Source organism: Piliocolobus tephrosceles, chromosome 13, assembly GCF_002776525.5.
Source record: "Piliocolobus tephrosceles isolate RC106 chromosome 13, ASM277652v3, whole genome shotgun sequence".
Taxonomy (NCBI): Eukaryota; Metazoa; Chordata; class Mammalia; order Primates; family Cercopithecidae; genus Piliocolobus; species Piliocolobus tephrosceles.
The window spans coordinates 64,671,532-64,695,699 of record NC_045446.1 but is presented as its reverse complement, the minus strand read 5'-3'; the positions used below and the strand labels follow the sequence as shown (position 1 = coordinate 64,695,699).

At 41.0% G+C, this 24,168-nt stretch overlaps 1 pseudogene across 1 annotated transcript in view; it reads right to left on the bottom strand.

Annotated features, from left to right (window-relative positions):
* Window positions 1–9,999, bottom strand: part of LOC111540843 — a 64,036-nt pseudogene extending 54,037 nt beyond the window's left edge. Inside the window, exon 1 of the transcript XR_002731102.2 lies at window positions 9,862–9,999. The product of XR_002731102.2 is annotated as a 60S ribosomal protein L4 pseudogene (transcript). The remainder of the gene's footprint in view (window positions 1–9,861) is intronic.
* Between the last annotated feature and the right edge of the window lie 14,169 nt (window positions 10,000–24,168).

The window sequence follows — 24,168 nt, the reverse complement described above, 5'->3', positions numbered from 1 at the left end:
TCTGCAGCAACCACCACAAACATGGCACCATGTGGATAGGTTTGGGGAATGAATGAAATTTCAGGGAAAAATAATTCAAGGCCAGAAACAATCTGCAAGAGAAATTTTATAATAAAGATATTTTAGCCTCTATAAGACAACATCAGGAGAAGATATAAAAGTCATCTTGGGCCAGGCGTGGTGGCTCACGCCCATAATCCCAACAGTTTGGGAGGCAGAGGCAGGCAAATCGACTGAGCTCAGGAGCTACTCACCAGCCTGGGCAACACAGTGAAACCCCATCTCTACTAAAAAAATGTACAAAAAATTAGCCGGGCATGGTGGCGGGTGCCTGTAGTCCCAGCTACTCAGGAGGCTGAGGCAGAAGAATTGCCTGAATCTGGGAGGCGGAGCTTGCCGTGAGCTGAGATCACCCCACTGCACTCCAGCCTGGGCAACAGAGCAAGACTCGGGCTCAAAACAAAACCAGACAAAAAAAAGTCATCTTCAGATGTTTATAGCCTGGGACCAGCGGTGCTGGTAAATCTCTGAGGGAAAAAGACCCTCATTTGTAGCTTTACTGATCTCCATGGTGTAAATATTCCTACCATGGCAGATTTCAAATTATTGACAAAAACACAGTATTGTAATTGTGTTTTTGTAATTGACAAAAACACAGTAATTGGCTTTGACAGCCAATTCATTGCTGGCTGCACCATAAAGTATTTCAACACTGGAGCACATGTATGTGATCACATTATTTTTCTTTTCTTAGTTTATACCACTCCAGACTCTCTCGTTACTTTGCACTTTGAGCTCCATGATCTCTTTTGCCCCTAGCCTTCTCCCAATGCCTAACTTCCCATGTCTTTTAACATTCAGTTCAGGAATCTTCTCCTTTGGAGCATTTCGCCATGTCGTGACTACTCCAGTTGGATTAGGTGCCTCCCTCTGCATTCCTATAATCTCCTGCTGTTTCTTGTGTCACAGCACTTATCACAGCTGTATTTTTTTTTTTTTTTTTTTTGAGACAGACTTTCACTCTTGTTGCTCAGGCTGGAGTGCAGTGGGATGATCTTGGCTCACTGTAACCTCCACTTTCTGGGTTCAAGTGATTCTCCTGTCTCAACCTCCTGAGTAGCTGGGATTACAGGCATGTGCCACCATGCCCAGCTAATTTATTTTTTCCTTTTTTTTTGTTTTGTTTTGAGACGAAGTCTTGCTTTGTCACCCCGCTGGACAGCAGTGGCGTGATCTAGGCTCACTGCAACCTCTGCCTCCCGGGTTCAAGCAATTCTGCCTCAGCCTCCCCAGTAGCTGGGATTACAGGTGCACGCCACCACGCCCAGCTAATTTTTGTATTTTTTAGTAGACATGGAGTTTCACCATGTTGGCCAGGATGGTCTTGATCTCTTGACCTCGTGATCCGCCCACCTTGGCCTCCCAAAGTGCTGTGATTACAGGTATGAGCCACCGCGCCCAGCAAATTTTTGTATTATTAGTGGAGATGGGGTTTCTCCATGTTGGCCAGGTTGGTCTCAAACTCCTGACCTCAGGTGATCCACCTGCCTCGGCCTCCCAAACTGCTGGGATTACAGCAGTGATGTGGTTTGGATGTTTGTCTCCTCCAAATTGCATGTTGAAATATGACTCCCAATATCGGAGGTGGGGCCTAGTGGGAGGTTACTGGATCATGGGGACCGATCCCTCATGAATCATTTAGCACCATCCCCTTGGTGATAAGCGCATTCTCCCTCAGTTAGTTCATGTGAGATCTGGTTATTTAAAAGAGTCTAGGACATCCCCTTTCTCTCTGTTGCTCCTGCTGTCGCCATGTGATATGCTTACTCCTCCTTTTCCCTCTGCCATGATTGAAGGCTTCCTGAGGCCCTTACTAGGAGCAGATGCTAACACCATGCTTTCTGTACAGCCTGCAGAGCGAAGACCCTACATAAACCACTTTTCTTTTAAATTACCCAGTCTCAGGCATTCCTTTACAGCAAGAACAGACTAATACAAATACGTGGTGCAATGCAGAGCATTCAAAAAAACATCTGGTCTGAATAAGTGCTTAAGTGCTTGATAAATGTTAGTGATACTTACTGTTAAGCGACACATTTGATCTCATATTCTCTGTGCTCAGTTTTTTAAATCATGAAGTTTTCTCTATTCTAACCTGCCATTGATTATAAACCAGACCATAAATTTAATAGCAGCTTATCCTAAAGATAAGGAAATAATGCCACATTAAATATATGATAAGGCAGTACAGTTTAATGATTAAAGATATGGGTGCTTAGAGACAGACCGCCTCTCTTGTAACGACCTTTGACAAATTAATTAACTTCTCTTGGCTTAGTTTCCTCATTCAGAATTGTAACTGCTCAATACGTGTTAACAGATACTCTTACTTATTCATCAGTAGTAACATGCAACAATAATTCACAAGGCATCATACAGAGAGGAGAGAGAACTTCACTCAAACAGAACTCCGGAGACCTTCAGAAGGTCTTACTTGAGTCTTTCAGTTGATTAATGATCAGTGTGTATGTGTGAGGAAACTATCAAGGCCAGGGAAAGAACCATCCTGAAGGACTAGAGGTGACAATACTCAGCGCTATCCAGGAATAGTGTCTCTTCCCACCAGCCAGACTGGAAAAACATGTTTCACAGGGCACTGGATGGAGAATCAGGAAGGTATTGGCTCAGTAGTGCAAATAATTATCCCTAGAATGGGCACGACTCCAGACCCACCTTAAAAATCATAAAGGCAACACCCAAGAGGATCAGACTGTTTCAAACTGTGCCCCAAAACAAAGCTGAAGATTATTTATAGAAATTAAAAAATATCCAGCACTCAATAAGGCAGAAATCACAGTGTCTGACATCTAATTAAAGGTTAGGAGACATGCAAAGAGGCAGGAAACCATAACTCAAAATAAGAATAATCTGCCAATTGAAATTGAGCCAGAACTGACACAGATGTTAGAATTATCAGAGAAGGACCTGAAAATAGTTATTATAACTTTATTCCATATGTTCAAAAGTTAAATAGAAACATGGAAAACATAAAGGAGATACAAATCAAACTTTTACAAATGAAAACCTCAATATCTATGCTGGCACATTGGTGGGATTAATAGCAGATTAAGCCCAGCAGAAGAAAAGATTAGTTAATTTAAAATTATAGCAATATAAGCTATACAAAAAAGAAATACAGAAATAAAAATGAATTAAGAATATTATTAATGTGCTGAGTGCAGTGGCTCACATTTGTAATCCCAGCACTTTGGGAGGCCGGAATGGGTGGATTGCTTGAGGCCAGGAGTTCGAGACCAGCCTGGCCAACATGACACAACCCCGTCTCTACCAAAATTACAAAAATTAGCCGGGCACGGTGGCACAGGCCTGTAATCCCGGGCCTGTCAGGAGGCTGAGACAGGAGAATCACTTGAACCCAGGAGGCAGAGGTTGCAGTGAGCCAAAATCATGCCACTGTACTGGGCAACAGGGTAAGATTCTGTCTCAAAAAAAAAAGAAAAGAAAAGAAAAGAAAAAGACAACTTCAATCAGTCTAATATACATGTAATTGGAGTCCCCAAAGAAGAGAAAGAGGGCAACAGAAGAGATATTTGAAGAAATAACAGCTGAAATTTTTCCAAATGTGATTAAAATTATAAATGCATGGAACAAAAAGTTCAATAAACACCAGGCACAAGGAACATGCTGGTCACATCACAGCCAAATTATTAAAATCAGTGATAAAGAGAAAATACAATCATGCGTTACTTAAATCTGGGGATACAGTCTAAGAAATGTGTTATCAGGTGATTTCCTTGTTGCATAAATATCATAGAGCATACTTACACAAACCCAGATGGTATAGCCTACTACACACCTCTACGATGTGGTATTTCTATTGCTCCTAGGCCATAGAGCTGCACAGTATGTTACTGTACTGAATACTGTAGCCAACTGTAATAGAAAGGTAAGTATTTGTGTATCTAAATATAGCTAAACATAGAAAAGGTATAGTAAAAGTACCACATAAAATATGTAAAATATTAACAAATGGAGCCAGGTACAGTGGTGCATGCCTATAATTCCAGCTACTCAGGAAGCTCAGGCAGGAGGATTGCTTGAGCTCAAGAGTTCAAGACTACCTGGGCAACATAGCAAGACCCTGTCTCAAAAAAAAGATTTAAAAATGGTATACCTATATAGGTCATTTATCATGAATGGAGCTTGCAGAAATGAAAGTTGCTCTAGGTGAGTCAGTAAAAGAGTGGTGAGTAAATAGGAAGGCCTAGGACATTACTGTATACTACTATAGGCTTTTTAAGTGCTGTACACTTCGGTTACTCTAAATTCATTTTTTTAAAGTAATTGTGCTACAATATTATGATGGCTATGACATCATATAATTGATAGGATAAAGTGATAGAAAATTTTCACAAGGTGATATAAATTTTTCAGCTCCATTATAATTTTATGGAATCCCCACTGTATATGCAGTGTGTTATGCAGCAAATGACTACCTTGACAGCAGCCAGAGAAGAAAGGCATTACATACAAAGGAACAAATGATGACAACTGATTTCTTGTTGGAAACAATGCAAGTGAGAAGACAGTGCAGCAACATCTTTAGGATATTGAACAACAACAACAACAACAAAAAACCACTTGTGAGTCTAGAACTCTATACTTAAAATGATGTTTCTATGGAAATATCATTTGAAGAAATCAAAATAGTTGTTTTCAGACATATAAAAACTAAAAGTATTCATCACCAGGAGACAAACTTTGTAAGAAATGCTAAAGGGAGTTCTTCTGCAAGAAGTAAAATGATACCAGACAGAAATATGAATCTATACAGAGGAATGAAGAACACCAGAAGCCAGGTGCTGTGGCCCACACCTGTAATCTCAGCACTTTTGGAGGCTGAGGCAGGAGGATTACTTGAGCCAGGAGTTTGAAACAAGCCTGAGCGACATAGCAAGACTCTGTCTCTACAAAAAAAATTTTAAAAACTAGCTGGGCATGGTGGCACATCTCTGTAGTCCTGCATACTCTGGAGGCTGAGGTGGGAGGATTGCTTGAGCCTAGGAGTTCGAGGCTGCAGTGAGCTGTGATTGCCCCACTGCACTCCAGCCTGTACTTTAGCCTGGACAACAGAGTGAGAATGTGTCCAAAAAGAAAAAAGAAAAAAAAATCACCAGAAATGCTACCTATCTGGGTAAATATAAGAGAATTCTTATTACTTATATTTCCATAACAGAAAATTAACTATTTAACAAAAATAAAATGTGTGACAGCATAAACACAAAGGGCTGGAGAAGAGAAATGGAAGTATCCTGTTTTACAATTCTTATGTGAAATGGCATAATGTCACCTAGACTGTGAAAGTTAAAGATGTGTACTAAACCCTAAAGTAATCACTAAAATAACAAAACAAAGCATTCTAGCTGATAAGCTAACAAAGGAGATAAAATGGAATCACAAAAAAATTTAATTACACCAAAAGGAGGGTGAGGGAGAAAGGCTCACTTTCCACATACAAAAAAGCTGATTATGGTGTTTTTTAGAAAAAAAAAAAAACCTTGTCTCTGCTGAGGAATATGAGATTCCCTGGAAGACAAACATAAATGTTGTTTTCTTTTTTTCTTTTTTTTTGAGACGGAGTCTTGCTCTGTCACCCGGGCTGGAGTGCAGTGGCCAGATCTCAGCTCACTGCAAGCTCCGCCTCCCAGGTTTACGCTATTCTCCTGCCTCAGCCTCCCCTGTAGCTGGGACTACAGGCGCCCGCCACCTCGCCCAGCTAGTTTTTTGTATTTTTTAGTAGAGACAGAGTTTCACCGTGTTAGCCAGGATGGTCTCGATCTCCTGACCTCATGATCTGTCCGTCTCGGCCTCCCAAAGCGCTGGGATTACAGGCTTGAGCCACAGTGCCTGGCCATAAATGTTGTTTTCAATATCAATTGAATGGTAAATTTTGTTTTCAATATCCATTTCCACCTTCTTGCTACAATGTATGAACATATACTAAAATAATCTCAGGAAGTACCCTGTTCCAAGAAACTTAATCTGGCCACAAGTCTCATGCTGATGTTTTGCTACAGCTTTTGAGACGCAGAATGTTAAAGATTGGTAGGACTTCACCAAGCACCCAATCCACACATCCCCCCACCCCACTTTCCAGAGCGTGGGGCCCAGTGAGGCAAAATGACTTGTTCAAATCAGACACTGTAGTTGCAGGACAGGGGTTGGAGGCCAGATCTCTTGGCTCCATTCAATTCATTCAATTTAACAAACACCCAAGTGAGCCCCTGGGGATCTGGCCAAGGAAAAGGAGTGGTGGGGGTTTTCAGGGAAGAGGCTCTGGATGTGGGTGACTTCACTGGGTGGGGACTCATTTGATTGTTCCCAGACCTCTGATAATTTGCCTTCATCCCTTGCCCCCTGAAAAGGGTGTGTCCTGGGTAAACTGACCCCGTATCAGGCAAAGCTAGATTAAATTCCTGCAATCCAAGAGGCTAAGCAAAAGGTATGAATGAACACACAGGAGGAGAGCTTAATTCTGGTAAGGGTGTTAAAAGGCAGTCAAGATTTTCACAGGTGAAGCTGGCAGGGTATGAGTAACGCATGTGCAATGGTCACAGCAAAGGCAGTTAGCATGCTTGAGAGTTAGGTTTGAATCTCAGTTCAGTTATCTGACAAACTCCCTGCACCTCTCTAAACTTGTTTCTTGAGCTATAAAATTGGGATAAACTATCTCTGGGAGACTTACTGGGAGGATTAAATGAAAGAAAGTAGGAAATGTATTTAGTGTTAATGGTGACTATTCTAATTTGTTTTTTTTTAAGAGATGGTCTTGCTCTGTCACCCAGGCTGGAGTGCAGTAGTATGATCATAGTTCACTAGAGCCTCGAATTCCTGGGTTCAAGCAATTCTCCCTCCTTGGCCTCCTGAGTAGCTAGGACAACAGACATGTGACACAAAGCTTAGCTAACTAAAAAAAAAAATTTTTTTTGTAGAGACAGGGTCTCATTATGTTGCCCAGGCTTGTCTTTAACTCCTGTGCTCAAGTGATCCTCCCGCACTGGTCTCCCAAACTGTTGGGATTACAGGCAGGAACCACCTCACCTGGCCTGGAATTATTATTGTTGTGTTCCAGCATTTACCCATTCGATCTTCACAACAACCCTGAGAGGTAAAGTATTATTAGCATGACTGTTTTACAGATTAGTAAACTGGATCTTGGAGAGATTAAGAACTTTACCCAAGTTGTTCAGTGAACCCTGCTAAAGTATCAACCGCATGGCTGTAGCAGAGGGTGTATGTTGGGGGGCAGTGGAAAGTGGTAAAGTACACGTCAGCTGTGCCTAACCCTGGAAGATGCAATTACCTCCTAGAGGCCCTGTGCACTTTTTTTTTTTTTTTTTTTTTTAGCTATATGATAACAGGTTATGGTTCTTCTTTTTGGAGGTAATTTTGGCCTAAGGTGGCAGCAAGAAGGACTCCCATTAAACTTAAGGAAGATCTTCTAAACAATGAGGATTGCTAACCAAGCAGCTAACAGAATGTTCTCAAACTCAAGTAATGGAGGTGCCCCTGTTCAAAATTCTTATAGATTCACCCTAAAGTTGACTTAAATTTTTTTTTTTTTTTGAGACGGAGTTTCACTCTTGTTGCCCAGGCTGGAGTGCAATGGTACGATTTCAGCTCACCGCAACCTCCACCTCCTGGGTTCAAGCAATACTTCTGCCTCAGCCTCCCGAGTGGCTGGGATTACAGACATGTGCCACCACACCCAGCTAATTTTTGTATTTTTAGTAGAGATGGGGTTTCTCCATGTTGGTCAGGCTAGTCTCGAACTCCTGACCTCTGGTGATCCACCCACCTTGGCCTCCCAAAGTGCTGGGATTACAGGCGTGAACCACCGCGCCTGACCAACTTAAATTATTTTAATACCACTTGTATATTTTAATACCACTTGAATTTTGTTATTTTAATACCACTTGAATTTATACTGAGCACAAAACTCAGTATAAATTCCTTATGCTAATAGCTGTTCTATAACTCTAATCCAAGACAAATGGAAAATAAACACAATTACTAACCCTATAAAATTCAAACAAACATTCTAACTTAGTATGCCAGAAGATGTTTTACTGAAGTTAAATTGCCATTTAAAACCTGAGTATGGGGCAGACTGCTATGGCACAGGTCTTTTTTAGTACAGCACACTCAGAGCACTGTAGACTGCAGGCAGCTCCCATCATGCTTCTCTGGTCAAACTCCTGGAAAGTCTTCATTGTGTCAGTGCACCAAGTCCCCACTTGACTTTTACTCGGCATAGAAGTATCATTTCCATTAAGCTCACCTCTATTTTCCTTGGTTGGGCTATAACAATTAACGTAGCACTATCTGGCTTCAAAGTGATCAGAAACACAAAGTCAGTGCCCAAATGCCATGGCAGGTGGTAGCCTTCCAGACAATTCAGAACATGCTGATTTTGTTTGGATTACCATCAAAATGAAACATAACATTTAAAAGTTTTCATAGACACAATTCAGGCTCCTCACAATATATTTATTTATTAACCTTGAGGGGTTTATAGTCCCAGGTCTGAGAAACTCTGATCTAATAATTTCCAAAACCCTGGGATGTGTTTACCAGAATTGCTGTAAGGCAGGACATTGGTGCCCTGGGATTGGAATGACTTCGTCATACAGCAGCACTTGTGCATATGCTGTTCTGCTGTTTCTCCCTTTCTCTGCCTGAAGAGCTTCTACTTATTGAGTAGATTCTTCATCTGGAAGCCTCTCCTGGCTTCCTCAAGCTGAGCAGGTCTCACCCACACTGCACCCCTACCATACCCTGCATGTTCAGACCCCAGTTCATAGTCCTTGGTAACATAATCACTCAGTTACCTTCCTGCCTCACCCCCAGGTTCCCTAGATTGAGAGCTCCATGAAGGTAAAGAATGAGTCTGATCCATTTTTGGTCCTACACAGAGCCAGGCTCAAGTAGAAATACTGAATGGGTAGATGGATAAATGGATGGATGGATGGATGGATGGATGGATGGATGGATGGATGGATGGTTGGGCTGGGTGATCTCTCAGATTCTCTTCCAACTCTGAGACATTCAGTTCCACCATCCAGCTCAGCATTTTCTTTCCTCACCAACTCCCATTGTTGTTCTCTCAAGGGCTTGAAAAGAATATATCCTAGAATCATGAGTATTAGAGATATTATCTGAGATGGAAGCACCCTCAGAGGTCATCTGGTGGCTCCCCTCATTCTGCAGATGAAACAGCTGAAGTGCAGAGAGGGAAGGTGACTTGTCCCAGGTCACCCAGCTAGGATGTGAACACACCAGGCCAGAAGCCATGTGCCCTGATACCCACTTCAGTGTTTCTTCCAGGACATTGTTTATTTATCATTTATTCCTTTATTTATTAATTTTTGGTCACAGCTGCCTTGGGGAAAAACAATGTTCCCTTGTGACCTCAGCTCCCCATGGCAGTGTTTTGGGAACAAACTCGATTCTCACAGTTTTCCCAATGGTGGCAGGGTGCCCATGTCAGGCAAGGTATTTTTCATAATGAAAAAGAAACAAAGATAGCGTCAGACCTCATTTGTAATTTCCCCATAGCAGCCGGAATCTACAATCTCTTTGTTTCCCTTCTCAGCTTATTATGCTACCCTTGTCCTTGGTGAAGTAGAGCAAGAAGGTGGAGTTGAGCGCTTTAAAAAAATCTGTACTTATTTATTTACGTATGTATTTATTTCTAGATGCATTTATTTTTGCAACATAGGCCAATATAGACATCCTGCAACTCCCGCTTGCCTTTCCTCCTTAATTTAGATATCTTACTTCTCTCTCATGGCCAAAAACACTAGTGTCATCCCCGACCCCCGGACATCCTTCTTCCTTTCGGGCAGGGAGGCAACTCGCCTCCTCATGCCTGGCCTTTCCAGAGGGCAGTCCTGGCTTTGACCCCACAAACACCATATCCTCGTTCAACATTTAATCACTTCCGCTCCTGACACCCGTCCTGCTCTCCCTCATCCTGCCTCTTGGCCATGGCCCTGGAACCCAGGTGGAGAGAAATCCAGAAGGGAGGAAGAAGGCAACTCAGACGTATGGATCATCTGCTGTGTACCTGGAACCATGCTGAACCCTTTTTGGAGAGGGGACAATGAGGGAAGATCTTTCATTCAGCATATTTATTTATTTTTATTGTGGTAAAATATACACAACATAAAATGTATCATTGTAACCTTTTTAAGTGTACAGTTCAGTGGGATTCAGTATATCCACATTGCTGTGAACTGTCACTACTATTCATCTCCAGAATATTTTTTTCATATAAAATATAACTGAACCTCTGTACCTATTAAACAATAACCCTCATTCTCCCTCTCCCCTCTCCCTGACACACTTTTATACACATTATTTCGTGAAGTAGGTACTGTTATTTTCATTCTCTCACCTGAAAAATCTGAGGCTCGGAAAAGTGAAGCAACTTCTCCGAGGTCACCCAGCTCACAAGACTCCAGGCTGAAATTCCATTCTACCTGACCAGGCTCACCCTTGCTTTTCACTTGTGTGCTTTTTTTCAGGCTGTGAAGGAGCAAGAAGTGATGTGGAAAGAGTGGTCTTTGCTGTTAACCTATTCTTTCAAGAAGACCAAGTTTAGTTTGTCTAAATTTGTGACCTCCACATGCACAGAATTCACGGAGTGAGGGTGGGGCTGTAGTAAATCCAGTCAGGATGCTGCCTCACCATCTAGTCCTTTAAGATTTACTGGAACTGCTCCATGCCAGGGCCTTGCTTGGCCCAGAGAGCCACCAGCCCCTGTCCCTGACCTGGAGGAGTTCACAGCCTAGTGCAGAAAGCAGGGATCTAAACGGAGACGCACAAGGCAGGGTGCTCTCCTCTGTTTGGAGGAGCCGTGGAAAACAGGGTGGGAGGCCTCAGGAGGCAGAGACATGTGAGATGGCCCTGAAGGACAAGGAGGAGGGTGGCCAGTGGAGAAGACATGAAAGGGCATTCCAGGTAGAGGGAATAGTGGGTGCCGGAACACACAGTGAGCAGGCATCCTGGCAGGGAGCTGGAGGGAGCCACATGGAAGCTGAATGATAACTTAAGGGAACTGCAGTGCCAACCTAAGGGAGTTTGGGCTTGATTCCGCAGGCAACAAGAGTCAACAAGCTCCATCTCCAGCTCAGACCTCCCCTTTCAACTTCTATCCATAAACCTTGGATTCACATGCTTCCTTCCCCAATTCTATCAGCGGTGATGTTTAAAATATCGAGGGTTACAGGCACTAGCAGGTCCCCCTGGATTTGGATCAGCATCCTGAAGACCCATTACGGTGCCAGTGATGCGCCAGGTATTAACCATTTAGTTGCTGGAGAGTGGGAGGATCTGAGGACCCCAGGGTGAAGGCCAGGTGGCTTGGTGGCAAGAAGGCTCAGAGAGCAGCAGTGTTTTTGTTTTTGTTTTTTTTTTAATCAGTATTGCACTCCTGGAATGCACCAGCTGAATACTAGCCTTGCCCCGACGAAGCCTAATCCTCCTGGACTTTCCTCATCTCTGTAAATGGCACCAGTATCTGTTATTTACCTACTCCTGCCAGAAACCAAGGCATTAGATGGGGCCCAGGATGGAAATACAGTAGGGCCCACATGTGGTAAGTCTAAATATTTAAAAGTTATGCATTAAGTTAAATAAATTATTTTATTAAAAGATAAAGTCAGCCTGGTGTGGCGGCTCATGCCTGTAATCCCAGCACTTTGGGAGGCCGAAGCGGATGGATCATGAGGTCAAGACATCGAGACCATACTGGCCAATATGGTGAAACCCTGTCACTACTAAAAATACAAAAATCAGCTGGACATGGTGGCCCGTGCCTGTAGTCCCAGCTACTTGGGAGGCTGAGGCAGGAGAATCGCTTGAACCCAGGAGGCGGAGGTTGCAGTGAGCTAAGGTCATTGCCATTGCACTCTAGCCTGGCAAAAGAGCAAGACTGTCTCAAAAAAAAAAAAAAAAAAGATGAAGTCTTCCCTAAAAGAAAAAAATTTTAAAAACACACACAAAAAGATAAAGTCTTCTTAATTAACTTTCCTGAGGTACTGAGGTGTATTTGCATACAGCAAAATGTACACACTTTCAGTGCATACTTTGAGGAGGTTTAACAAATGTATATATTTGGGTAACCACTGCCCCAATCAGTTATTAATATAGAATATTTCCATTACCCTAGACAGTTTCTTTATGCCTATTTGCAATCAATTTCCCCTCCCTTTCACCCCAGGCAACCACCCATCTAATTTCTATCACTATAGGTTAGTTTTGCCTATTCATATCAATGTTCTAAAAGTTCATATCAATGGAATTATATAGTATGTACTCTTGTGTCTGACTTCTTTCCCCAAAAACTATAGATTTTTTTATTAGCTAGGTGTGGCGTGGCTTGCCTGTAGTCCTCGCTACTTGGGAGCCTGAGGCAGGAGGATCATTTGAGCCTGGGAGTTCAAGGCTGCAGTGAGCCAAGACAGTGCCATTACACTCCAGACTGGGTGACAAAGCAATTCCCTGTCTCAGAAAAGAAAGATACCTGCAGATTTTTTAAATTTAATTTTAATTTTTAAACTTTGTGGGTACATAGTAGATATATATTTTATATATACTTATTTTTATATATTACATTTTATATATTTGTGTTTCTATATACTTATATGAATATTTGTATGTATATAAACATAAGTATATATGAATATATATAAGTATATATATTTATTGGGTACATGAGATATTTCGATACAGACATGAAATGTGTAATAATTACATCAGGGTAAATGGGGTATCCATCACCTCAAGCATTATCCTTTGTGTTACAAACAATCCAATTATACTCTTTTAGCTATTTTAAAATGTACAATTAAATTATTTTTTACTATTGTAATTTACTATGTAATGTAATTTACTAAATTACATTATTTTTTACCTGTTGTGCTAGCAAATACTAGGCCTTACTCATTCTGTTTTTCATACCCCCTAACCATCCCCAGTTCCCTCCCCTCTACCCCCAACTACCCTTTCCAGCCTCTAGTAACCATCCTTCTATTTGCTATCTCCTTAAGTTCAATTGTTTTAATTTTTAGATTCCACATATAAGTGAGAACATGTGATGTTTGTCTTTCTGTACCTGGCTTATTTCACCTAACATAATGACCTTAAGTTCCATCCATGTTGTTGCAAATAATAGGATGTCATTCTTTTTTATGGCTGAATAGTACTCCATTGTGTTATGTACCACATTTTCTTTATCCATTCATCTGTTGACGGACACTTGGGTTACTTCTAAATTTTGACTATTGTGCGTAGTGCTTCAATAAACATGAGAGTGCAGGTATCGCTTCATTATATGATTTCCTTTTTTTTAGATAACAGACCTAGGAGTGTGATTGCTGGATTATATAATAGCTCTATTTTTAGTTTTCTGAGGAAATGCCAAACTGTTCTCCATAGTAGTTGTACTAATCTACATTCCTACCAGCAGTGTACAAGGGTTCCCTTTTCTCCACATCCTCACCAGCATTTGTTATTGCCTGTCTTTTGGATAAAATCTGCTTTAACTGGGGTGAGATAATATCTCATTGTAGTTTTGATCTGCATTTATCTGATGATCAATTGTGTTGAGCCCCTCTTCATAAACCTGTTTGCCATTTGTATGTCTTTCCTTTATAAGCATCTACCCAGATCTTTTGCCCATTTAAATCAGATGATTAGACTTTTTCCTATAGAGTTATTTGAGCTTCTTATATATTCTGGTTATTAATCCTTTGTCAGACAGATAGTTTGCAAAGAGACAACCCACAGAATGGGGTTCATTCAATGGGATTGTCTCTTTGTTGATTGTTCCCTTTGTTGTGCAGAAGCTTTTCAACTTGATGTGATCCCATTTGTTCATTTTTACTTTGGTTGCCTGTGCTCGTGGGGTATTACTCAAGAAATCTTTGCCCCTTCAATGTTCTGGAGAGTTTCCCCAATATTTTCTTTTAACAGTTTCATAGTTTGAGGTCTTAGATTTAAGTCTTTAATCCATTTTGATTTGATTTTGTATGTTGTGAGAGATAGGAGTCTAGTTTCATTGTTCTGCAAATGGATATCCAGTTTTCCCAGCACTATTTATTGAACAGTGTCCTTTCCCCAATGTATGTTCTTGGCACCTTTGTCAAAAATGAGTTTACTGTAGATGTATGGATTTATTTCTGGGTTTTCTATGCTGTTCCACTGGTCTATGTATCTCTTTCATTCCAGTATCATCCCACTTTGGTTACTACAGCTCTGTAGTATAATTTGAAGTCAGGTAATGTGATTCTTCCAAGTTTTGTTCTTTTTGCTTAGGATAGCATTGGCTATTCTGGGTCTTTTGTGGCTCCATATACATTTTAGAATTTTTTTTTTTCTATTTCTGTGAAGAATGGCATTGGTATTTTGATAGGGATTGCATTGCATCTGTAAATTGCTTTGGGCAGTATGGACATTTTAACAATACTGATTCTTCCAATCCATGAACATGAAGTATCTTTCCATTTTTTGGTATTTTCTCCCACTTCTTGCATCAATGTTAGATAGTTTTCATTGCAACAGTATTTCACCTCTTTGATTAATTCCTAGGTATTTAATTTTATTTGTAGCTATTGTAAATGGGATTACTTTCTTGATTTCTTTTTCAGATTGTTCACTGTTGGCATATAGAAATGCTATCAATTTTTGTATGTTGATTTTGTATCCTGCAACTTTACTGTATTTGTTTATCAGTTCTAATAATTTTTTGGTGGAGTCTTTATGTTTTTCCAAATAAAAGATCATATCACCTGCAAATAAGGGTAATTTGACTTCTTCCTTTCCAATTTGGATGTCCTTTATTTCTTTCTCTTGTCTGATTGCTTTAACCAAGACATCCAGTACTATGTTGAATAACAGTGGTGAAAGTGGGCATCCTTGTCCTGTTGCAGATCTTAGAGGAAAGATTTTCAGTTTTTCCCCATTCAGTTTGATATGAGCAGCAAGTCTGTTGTATATGGTTTTTATTATGTTGAGGTATGTTTCTTCTATATCCAGTTTTTGGGAGTTTTTTTTTTACCAAATGCTTTTTCACCATCAGTTGAAATGATCATATGGTTTTTGTCCTTCATTCTGTTGATATGATGTACCACATTGATTTATTTGCAGGTATTGGACCATCCTTGCATCCCTAGGGTAAATCCCATGTGGTCATGATAAATGATCTTTTTGATGTGTCGTTGAATTTTATTTGCCAGTGTTTTGCTGAGGATTTATGCATCAATATTCATCAGTGATATTGGCCTGTAGCTTTTTATTTATTTTTATTTTTGATGTGTCTTTGTCTGGTTTTGGTATCAGGGTAATACTGGCCTCATAGAATGAATTTGGAAGTATTCCCTCCTCTATCTGTCAGAACACAGTAGGATTGGCATTAGTTCTCTTTAAATGTTTGGTAGAATTCAGCAGTGAAGCTAATGAGTTGTGGGTTTTTCTTTGCTGGAAGATCTATTATGGCTTCAGCCTCGGTACTTGTTATTGGTATGTTCACGTTTTGAATTTCTATGGTTCAATCTTGGTAGGTATGTGTCTAGAAACTTATTCATTTCTTCTAGATTTTCCAATTTATTGGTATATGGTTTCTCATAGTATCTACTAATGATCCTTTGAATGTCTGCAGCATCAGTTGTAATGTCCCCTTTTTTATCTCTAATTTTATTTATTTAGATCTTCTTTTTTTCTTAGTCTGGTTAAAGGTTTGTTCATTTTGTTTATCTTTTCAAAAAACCCACCTTTTCTTTTGTTGATCTTTTGTATTGTTTTCTTCATTTCAATTTCAATTACTTCAGCTCTGATCTTTAGTTCTTTTTTGATATAAGTCCTCATAGCTATAAACTTCCCTCTTAGTGTTGTTTTTACCATGTCCCAAAGGTTTTGGTATGTCATGTTTACATTACTACTTGTGTCATGAAATTTTCAATTTTCTTCTTAATTTCTTCATTGATCCATTGGTCATTCAGGAGCATACAGTTTAATTTCCATGTGTTTATATAGTTTCCAAAATTCTTCATTATTGATTTCTAGTTTTATTCCATTGTGATTAGAGAAGATGCTTAATTTTATTTTTTAAAATGTTTTAAGACTTGTTTTGTGACCTAACATATGGTCTATCCTTGAGAATGATCCATGTGCTGAGGAGGAGAATGTGTATTTTTTAGCCATTGGATGAAATGGTCTATAAATATTCACTGGGTCCATTCGGTCTATAGTGCAGGTTAAATCTGATGTTTCACTGTCGATTTTCTGTCTAGAAAATCTGTTCAATGCTGCAAGCAGGGTGTTAAAGTCTCCAGCTATTATTGTATTGGGGTCTATCTCTCTCTAGCTCTACTAATATTTGCCTTATATATCTGAGTGCTCCAGTGTTGGGTGCATGTATAATTACAATTGTTACATCCTCTTGCTGAATTGACCCCTTTATTGTTTTACAGAGAGCTTCCTTGTCTCTTCTTACGGTTTTTATCTTGAAATCTATTTTGCCTGACAGAAATGTAGCTACTCTTGCCCCTTTTCTGTTTCCATTTACATAAATTATCTTTTTCCATCCCTTTAGTTTCGGTCTATATCAAGCTTGTCCAACCCACGGCCCAAGGGCCACATGTGGCCCAGAATGGCTTTGAATGTGGCCTAACACAAATTCATAAACTTTCTTAAAACATTATAAGGTCTTCTTTGTAATTTTTTTTAGCTCATCAACTATCATTTGCATTAGTGTATTTCATATGTGGCCCAAGACAATTCTTCTTCCAATGTGGCCCAGGGAAGCCAAAAGATTGGACACCCCTGGTCCATGTATATCTTTATAGGTAAAGTGTGTTCCTTATAAGCAACAGATGATTTTTTTTCTTTTTTTAACCACTTAGCCACTCTGTGTCTTTTGTTGGAGAGTTTAGTCCATTTATACTCAATGTTACTATTAATAAGTGAGGACTTGCTCCTGCCATTTTGTTATTTGTTTCTGATTGTTTGTAGTTTTATCTTCCTTCTTTCCTTCCTCCCTGTCTTCCTTTTAGTGAAGGTGATTTTCTCTGGTGGTATGATTGAATTTCTTGCATTTTATTTTTTATGCATCCACTATATGTTCTTTGATTTGAGGTTACCATGAGGCTTTCAAACACTATCTTATAACCCATCATTTTAAACTGATGACAACTTAACACTGATTGCATAAACAAACAAGCAAAAAGAACACTAACAAAAACTCTACACTTTAACTTCATCTCCCCACTTTTAAACTTTTTTGTTGTTTCTCTTTATGTCTTATTGTATTGTCTATGTCTTGAAAAGTTGTTGCAGTTATTATTTTTGATTGGTTCACCTTTTACTCTTTCTGCTTAGGATAAGAGCAGTTCACACACAATTACAGTGTTATGATATTCCATGTTTTTCTTTGTGCTTACTATTACCAGTGAGTTTTGTACCTTCAGATAATTTCTTATTGCTCATTAATATCCTTTTCTTTCTGATTGATGTACTTCCTTCAGCATTTCTTGTAGGATAGGTCTGGTGTTGATGAAATCCCGTAGCTTTTGCTTGTCTGGCAAACTCTTTATTTCTCCTTCATGCTTTTAGGATATTTTCACCAGATATACTATTCTAGGGTAAAAGTTTTTTTTCTTCAGCACTTTAGATATGTCATGCCATTCTCTCCTGGACTGTAAGGTTTCCACTGAAAAGTCTGCTGCCGGTTGTATTGTGGCTCCATTGTACATTATTTATTTTTCTCTTGCTGCTTTTTGGATCCTTTCTTTATCACTGACCTTCAGGAGTTTGATTATTAAATGCCTTGAAGTAGTCTTCTTTGGGTACTTGTACTTGGATATTGATAGATTTCTCTAGGTTTGGGAAGTTCTCTGTTATTATCCCTTTGAATAAACTTTCTATCCTATCTCTTCCTCTACCTTCTCTTTATGGCCAATGATTCTTAGATTTGCCTTTTTGACGCTATTTTCTAGATCTTGTAGCATGATTCATGCTTTTTTATTCTTTTTCCTTCATCTCTTCTGACTGTGTACTTTTGAATAGCCTATCTTCAAGCTTACTAATACTTTCTTTTGCTTGATCAATTCTGCTATTAAGAGATTCTGATACATTCTTCAGTATGCCAATTGCATTTTTCAACTCCAGAATTTCTGCTTTTTAATTATTTCAATCTGTTAAATTTATCTTAGAGAATTCTGAATTCCTTCTCCATGTTTTCTTGAATTTCTTTGAGTTTTCTCAAAACAGTTATTTTGAATTCTCTGCCTGAAAGGTCACTTGTCTCTGTTTTTCCAGGATTGGTCCCTGGTGCCTTATTTAGTTTGTTTGGTGCGGTCATGTTTTCCTGGATGGTCCTGATACTTGTTGATGTTCGTCAGTGTCTGGGCATTGAAGAGTTAGGTATTTCTTGTAGTCTTTACCAACTGGGCTTGTTTGTACCTGTCCTTTTCAAGTATTCAAAGGCTTTTCAAGTTTTCAAAAGGATTTGGGTGTTGTGATCTAGACCCTATCTGCATTAGGGAACACCCCAAGCCAGTAATGCTGTGGTTTTTGCAGACTCATAAATATACCACCTTGGCGGTCTTAGATATGATCAGGAAGAATTCTTTGGATTACTAAGTGGAGACTCTTGTTTTCTTCCCTTACTTTCTCCCAAATAAATAGAGTCTCCCTCCCTGTGCTGAGCTGCCTGGGGCTGGGGTTAGGTGACATAAGCATTCCTGTGGCCATTACCATGGGACTGGGTTGCATCAGACCTGAAGCTAGCACAGCACTGAGTCTTGCCCAAGGCCCTACATGGCTACCATCTATGTTTACTTAAGGGCCTATGTTTACTTAAGGACCTAGGGCTCTACAATTAGCAGGTGATGAAGCCAGCCAGACTTGTGTCTTCCCCTTCAGGGGGATGAGTTCTCCTAGGCCCCAGGCAGGTCCAGAGATGCCATCCAGGAGCTAGGGACTGGAGTCAAAGATCTTAGAAGTCTACCTGGTGCTCTACACTACTGTAGCTAAGCTGGTACTCAAAGCATGAGACAAAGTCCTTCCCATTCTTCTCTTCCCTTCCCACAGGCAGAGGGGTCTCACCCTGTGGCCACCACCACATGCCAGCAGAGACTACTGCCAGACTACTGCCAATGTTCACTTAAGGACCAAGGGCTCTCCAATCAGCTTATGGTGAATGCTTTCAGGCCTGGGACTCACCTTTCAGGCAGTTGGCTTCCCTCTGACCCAGAGCAGGTCCAGAAATGCTGTCCAAGAGCCAAGGCCTGGAATCAGGGACCCCAAGAGCCCACCTGGTGTTCTACCCCACTGTGGCCAAGGTGGTATTTAAACTATAAGACAAAAATCCCCTTTACTTCTCCCTCTTCTTTTATCAAGGAGAAGGAGTCTCTCACCATGGCCACCACAGCTGGGAAGGTGCTGGGTCTCATCTGAAGCCAGCAAGTCTCAGAGTTTCACCCAACACCCACGGTGTGTACTACATGGTTACTGTTGCTGGTTATTCAGGGATCAAGGGCTCTTTAGTCAGCAGATGATGGATCCCGCCAGGACTGGGTCCTTCCCTTCAAGACAGCAGGTTCCCTTCTGGCCCAGGGTGTGTCTAGAAATGTCATCCAGGAGCTAGGGCCTGGAATGGGGACCTCACAACTCTGACCAATGCTCTATCCTGCTGTGGCTAAGCTGGTCCTCTTTACTCTTCCCTCTCCTCTCCTCAAGCAGGAGAACGGGGTCTCTCTTGGAGTCAGGGGATATGCTACCTGGGGGTGGGGACAGGGGGGCACAAACAGTCCCTCAGATGCCCTTGTTGATGTCTAAGTATGTCACATGCCCCCCAAGCCCAGCTCAGCACTAGGACTTGTAGTCCTTGTGGCCTAGACTGCCTTTCAAGTTTATTTTAGGCTCCAGAGAACTTCAGCCCATGGTGGTGCGGCTTCCTGGAACTCAAGTTCCAATTGCTGGGATGGGTAATACCCCACTGGCTAGGGCTGGTCTGAATGTTCCCTTCATGGGCAGATGTCAGCTGAGCCCAGCCTGGTTTTGCTTTCTGCTGTGAGTGGGCAGCACTGAATTCAATGTAAAGTCTCACAATTGCTGTGCTGTCTCCCAAGCACATAGATTCCTCTGCACCATGTGTCCACTGCGGGGGCAATGCGGAAGGGGCAGCATCGGTAACTCAAGACTGTCTTTCCTATTCTCTTCAGTGTCTCTTTCCATGATATGAAGTAAAACCAGGTATTGTGAGTGCTCACCTGATTTTTGGTGAAGGTACAGTTTTGGGTAGATAGTTGTTGAATTTCTTGTTCCTGCAAGGGAGGACAATTGGTATGACCTTCTAGTCTTCCACCTTGCACTACCTTCTATGGTACTTTTTATTGAAAGTAAGCAAAATATCAAAGATGACTGAATTTAATGGATGTCATGGAAAGGAATGGCTCAGGACAGGAATATATGAGTAAAAGGAAATACATGGTTCATCAATAATTATATATTTCATAATATTTTGGACAATAAGATCAAAAACAAAATAACCTTTATTGGGACACTGTACGTTTTAGAGGTTTTTTTTTAGTCATCAATTTCAATTTGGAAAACGTTTGCTCTGCTAAGGCAGTAGCAACAGGGATTGTCAATAAAATTCTTAAAGTAACGTTAGATTTTAAAAGTATCATGAATTTTATATATTATGGTCAAATATAGGAACACATAATTACACAACACAAACTATATTTATATGTTAAATAGATTTATAAAATGGTAAATACATATAATACATTCTATTTTTATTTCATCATATCAATCACTACCACTCATATTAGAATTTTCATCATTCCTTAACACAATAGCTAAGTCCATAAGGAATCAATATCATGTATATGTAGGTCTATAACTAGACCTACATGCACAACAATATTATAGTAGTATGAGTTGTTTAATACTGCAACATATTTATTAGCTGCCACATGCAACTATTGCAAATAGTGAGCAATTCCTGAATTCCTCCAAAACTACAAATTGGAACACAAAAAGAAGCAAGAAAATGGACTATGCTCTTCTGGAAAATGACACCCCATTAGGCATTCATGCTATGTGAGAGAAAAGACTTCATAGGATTAATTGATGTGTGCTTTTCATACCCACGAGCTTCTGCCACTTACTTGCTTTCCTTACTCGAGAGCAGTGGCTATTTCCGGTGTGAGCAGCAGCACAACCCATAGAACTTTAGACACAGTCATGTGGTGGAAATGATGTAAATGGTCTCTATCCATGCTTGAGTGGGTGGTGGTTACAGAGGTGTATACACTTGTGCAAGCTCCTCAAACTAGGCACTTACATGTGAGCATTTTATCGTATGTAAAATATATGATTTTTTGTTTTGAGGATGTAGGGCAAGATATGTGGGAAAGTGTTTCCCTGGGGCCTGAATGAAGGTTGGAAGAAGGAGTGTTAGGTGTATGGAACACACAGTACCCATGCTTAGCACAACTTCTCAGTGTCATCTCTCACTTGGACTATAACAATCCTTTTTTTTTTTTTTTTTTTTTTGAGACAAGGTCTTGTTATGTTGTCTCGGGCTACAGTTCTGTGGTATGAACACATTTCACTGCAGCCTCAACCTCTTGGACTCAAGAGATCCTCTTGCCTCAGCTTCCCAAGTAGCTGGGACCACAGGCATGCACCATCACACCTGGCTATTTTTTTACCTTTATTTTTTGTACAGATGGGGTTCCACTATGTTGCCCAGGCTGGTCTCGAACTCCTGGGCTCAGGCTATCCTTGAGTCTCCACCTCCCAAAGTGCTGGGATTATACATACATGAGCCACCACACCCAGCCATCAATGTCTCATTAATAGGCCTCTCTGCCTTTACTCTTGCCTTCCTCCAGCCTGTTCTCCACATAACAACCAGCTTGATCTTAAAACAAAAATGGCATTTTGTCACTACCTTATTCAAAACCATTCAATTGTATTCCCTTTGCTCTTTAAGATGCAGACCAACAACCTGGAAGCGATCTTTAGGGTTTTCCATGGCCTGGCCTCTGTGCATCTCTCTGGTCTCATTTCACAGCACCATCACTGAGCCTTCTGTTTTCCTAAAGCTGCCACCCTAAACCTTAACACAGGCTCTTATCTCTGGCTGAACAGTTTTCTCCTGGATGGCACTGGCTTGTCCTTCAGCCTCCTCAGACCACTCTCCTGTTTTAGGCTCTATCACCAGACTCTGTTTAGTAATTTAATTTATTGTCACCAGATTTTTTGGCTCCCCTACACAACAAACAGGCAAGGACTGTTATATTCATTGCACTTCTAGCTCCTACTTCAGTTCCTTCCACAATGAAAGGAGCTAGAAGTGCAAGGAATATAATAGTCCTTATGTAAATATTGTTGGACAAATGAATTTGTTTATTTCTGATGTTTGAGATAGGGTCTTGCTCTGTCACTCAGGCTAGAGTGCAGTGATGTGGTGATGGCTGACTGTAGCCTCGAATTCCTGGGTTTAAGTGATCTTCTCACCTCAGCCTCCCAAGTAGCTGGAACTACAGGCACACACCACCACACCTGGCTAATTAAAAAGAAAAATTTGTAGAGACAGGGTCTCCCTATGCCACCCAGGCTGGTCTCGAAATCCTAGCTTCAAGCAATCCTCCCATCTTAGCCTCTCAAAGCACTGGGATTAAAGGAGTGAGACACCAAGCCCTGCGAAATGGATGTTTTTAAACTGGAGGGTAGCAAAGACAGACCTAGGTTTTTGAAAGGTCTCTGGTTCTAGTGAGGAAGGTGAAGGAAGTGAGTGAAACAGGCCGGAGGGAAGTAGTTGCCATTTCCGCAAAGACTTAGGACCTCACTGGACCAACTTCCACTGTTGAGATCTAATGATAAAAAATGAGACAGGTTTATTAGAAGTGACTTAAAGGCTGAGAAAGGGAGGCAGAGGCCAAGACAGTGATCTTTTGGATGCCCTAACTCTACTTCAGGCGAGCCGTTCTCCTTTATATAATGGTTAAGATTTCATTGAGAAAGGCTTCATTACTGAAAATGAATTCCAGACCCCCTTTTTATAGTGGAACAAATGTCAGACTGGGATCAGGAGCCCTGAAGTCCAGGTCTGTCTCTTTCACTGTATGCCCATTCCAGAGCCTCAGGGTAGGCAGGGACCTAGATGGTATCTGGGACCAGGCCAGCTCTGACAGGCAGAATATATACAAGTGTGGTTGAGCCCTCAGGGAACTGCTCCAGCCTGAGTCCTTTCTTAGTCTGGCCTTAATTTCCTTAGAGTCTGAGGAAGGGGTCAATGAAACTGGCAATCACGTAACTGAGAGGTCCCAGGTCTATATCTTAGCACATGTCTAGGGATATGCCATATGTCCTCCCACTCTCACCCCACCCCCTGCACCCCCAGCTAAAAGGGAGAGACCTGAAAGGATCTGGCAAGTGGGCTATGCTTGGCTGTGAGCCTGGCACTAAAGGTTCAGGGTCAACACTCAGAACCAGGATCCAAAACATATGGCTTAATCTAGGGGCATGGCAGCTGGCAAGAGCACCAGTATTCAGACCATGGACAGAGCTATGGACTCCCCAAGGCAAGTTTGCAGCCAGCAGCTGGGAGGACAGGCTATTCTGTCTCCAGCTATATGGGCTGGGGTCAGGGAGGACCCTGGCCCACCAGGGACCTGGAGATAGATTTTTAAAAATCCAGGTTGAATCTCTGTCCCATAGACTAAAAAGTGTTCTCTGACCCTGCCTGGGCAGAGTTAGTGGCTCTGTCTTCTGTGTAGCTCATGTGATGCTGTACTGCCATTGTCTGTGAATAAGTCCATCTGTCTGTGCCAATTCAGTTTTGTATCCCTGGTCCCAATGTGGGGTGGTGGGGAGGTGGTTAGGACAGTAACTAGTCATTGAATGGATGGATGGACAAGTGAGCGGATGGATGGACAAACTAACTCAATATGTTGGGGAAAGGTTAAGAGGCCCAACAGGCAGATGGGTATTTGGGGGAACTCCATGCCCTTCTGATACCCTGTTTCCTAGTTTACTGCATTTGTTTATTCATTTATTTGGCAA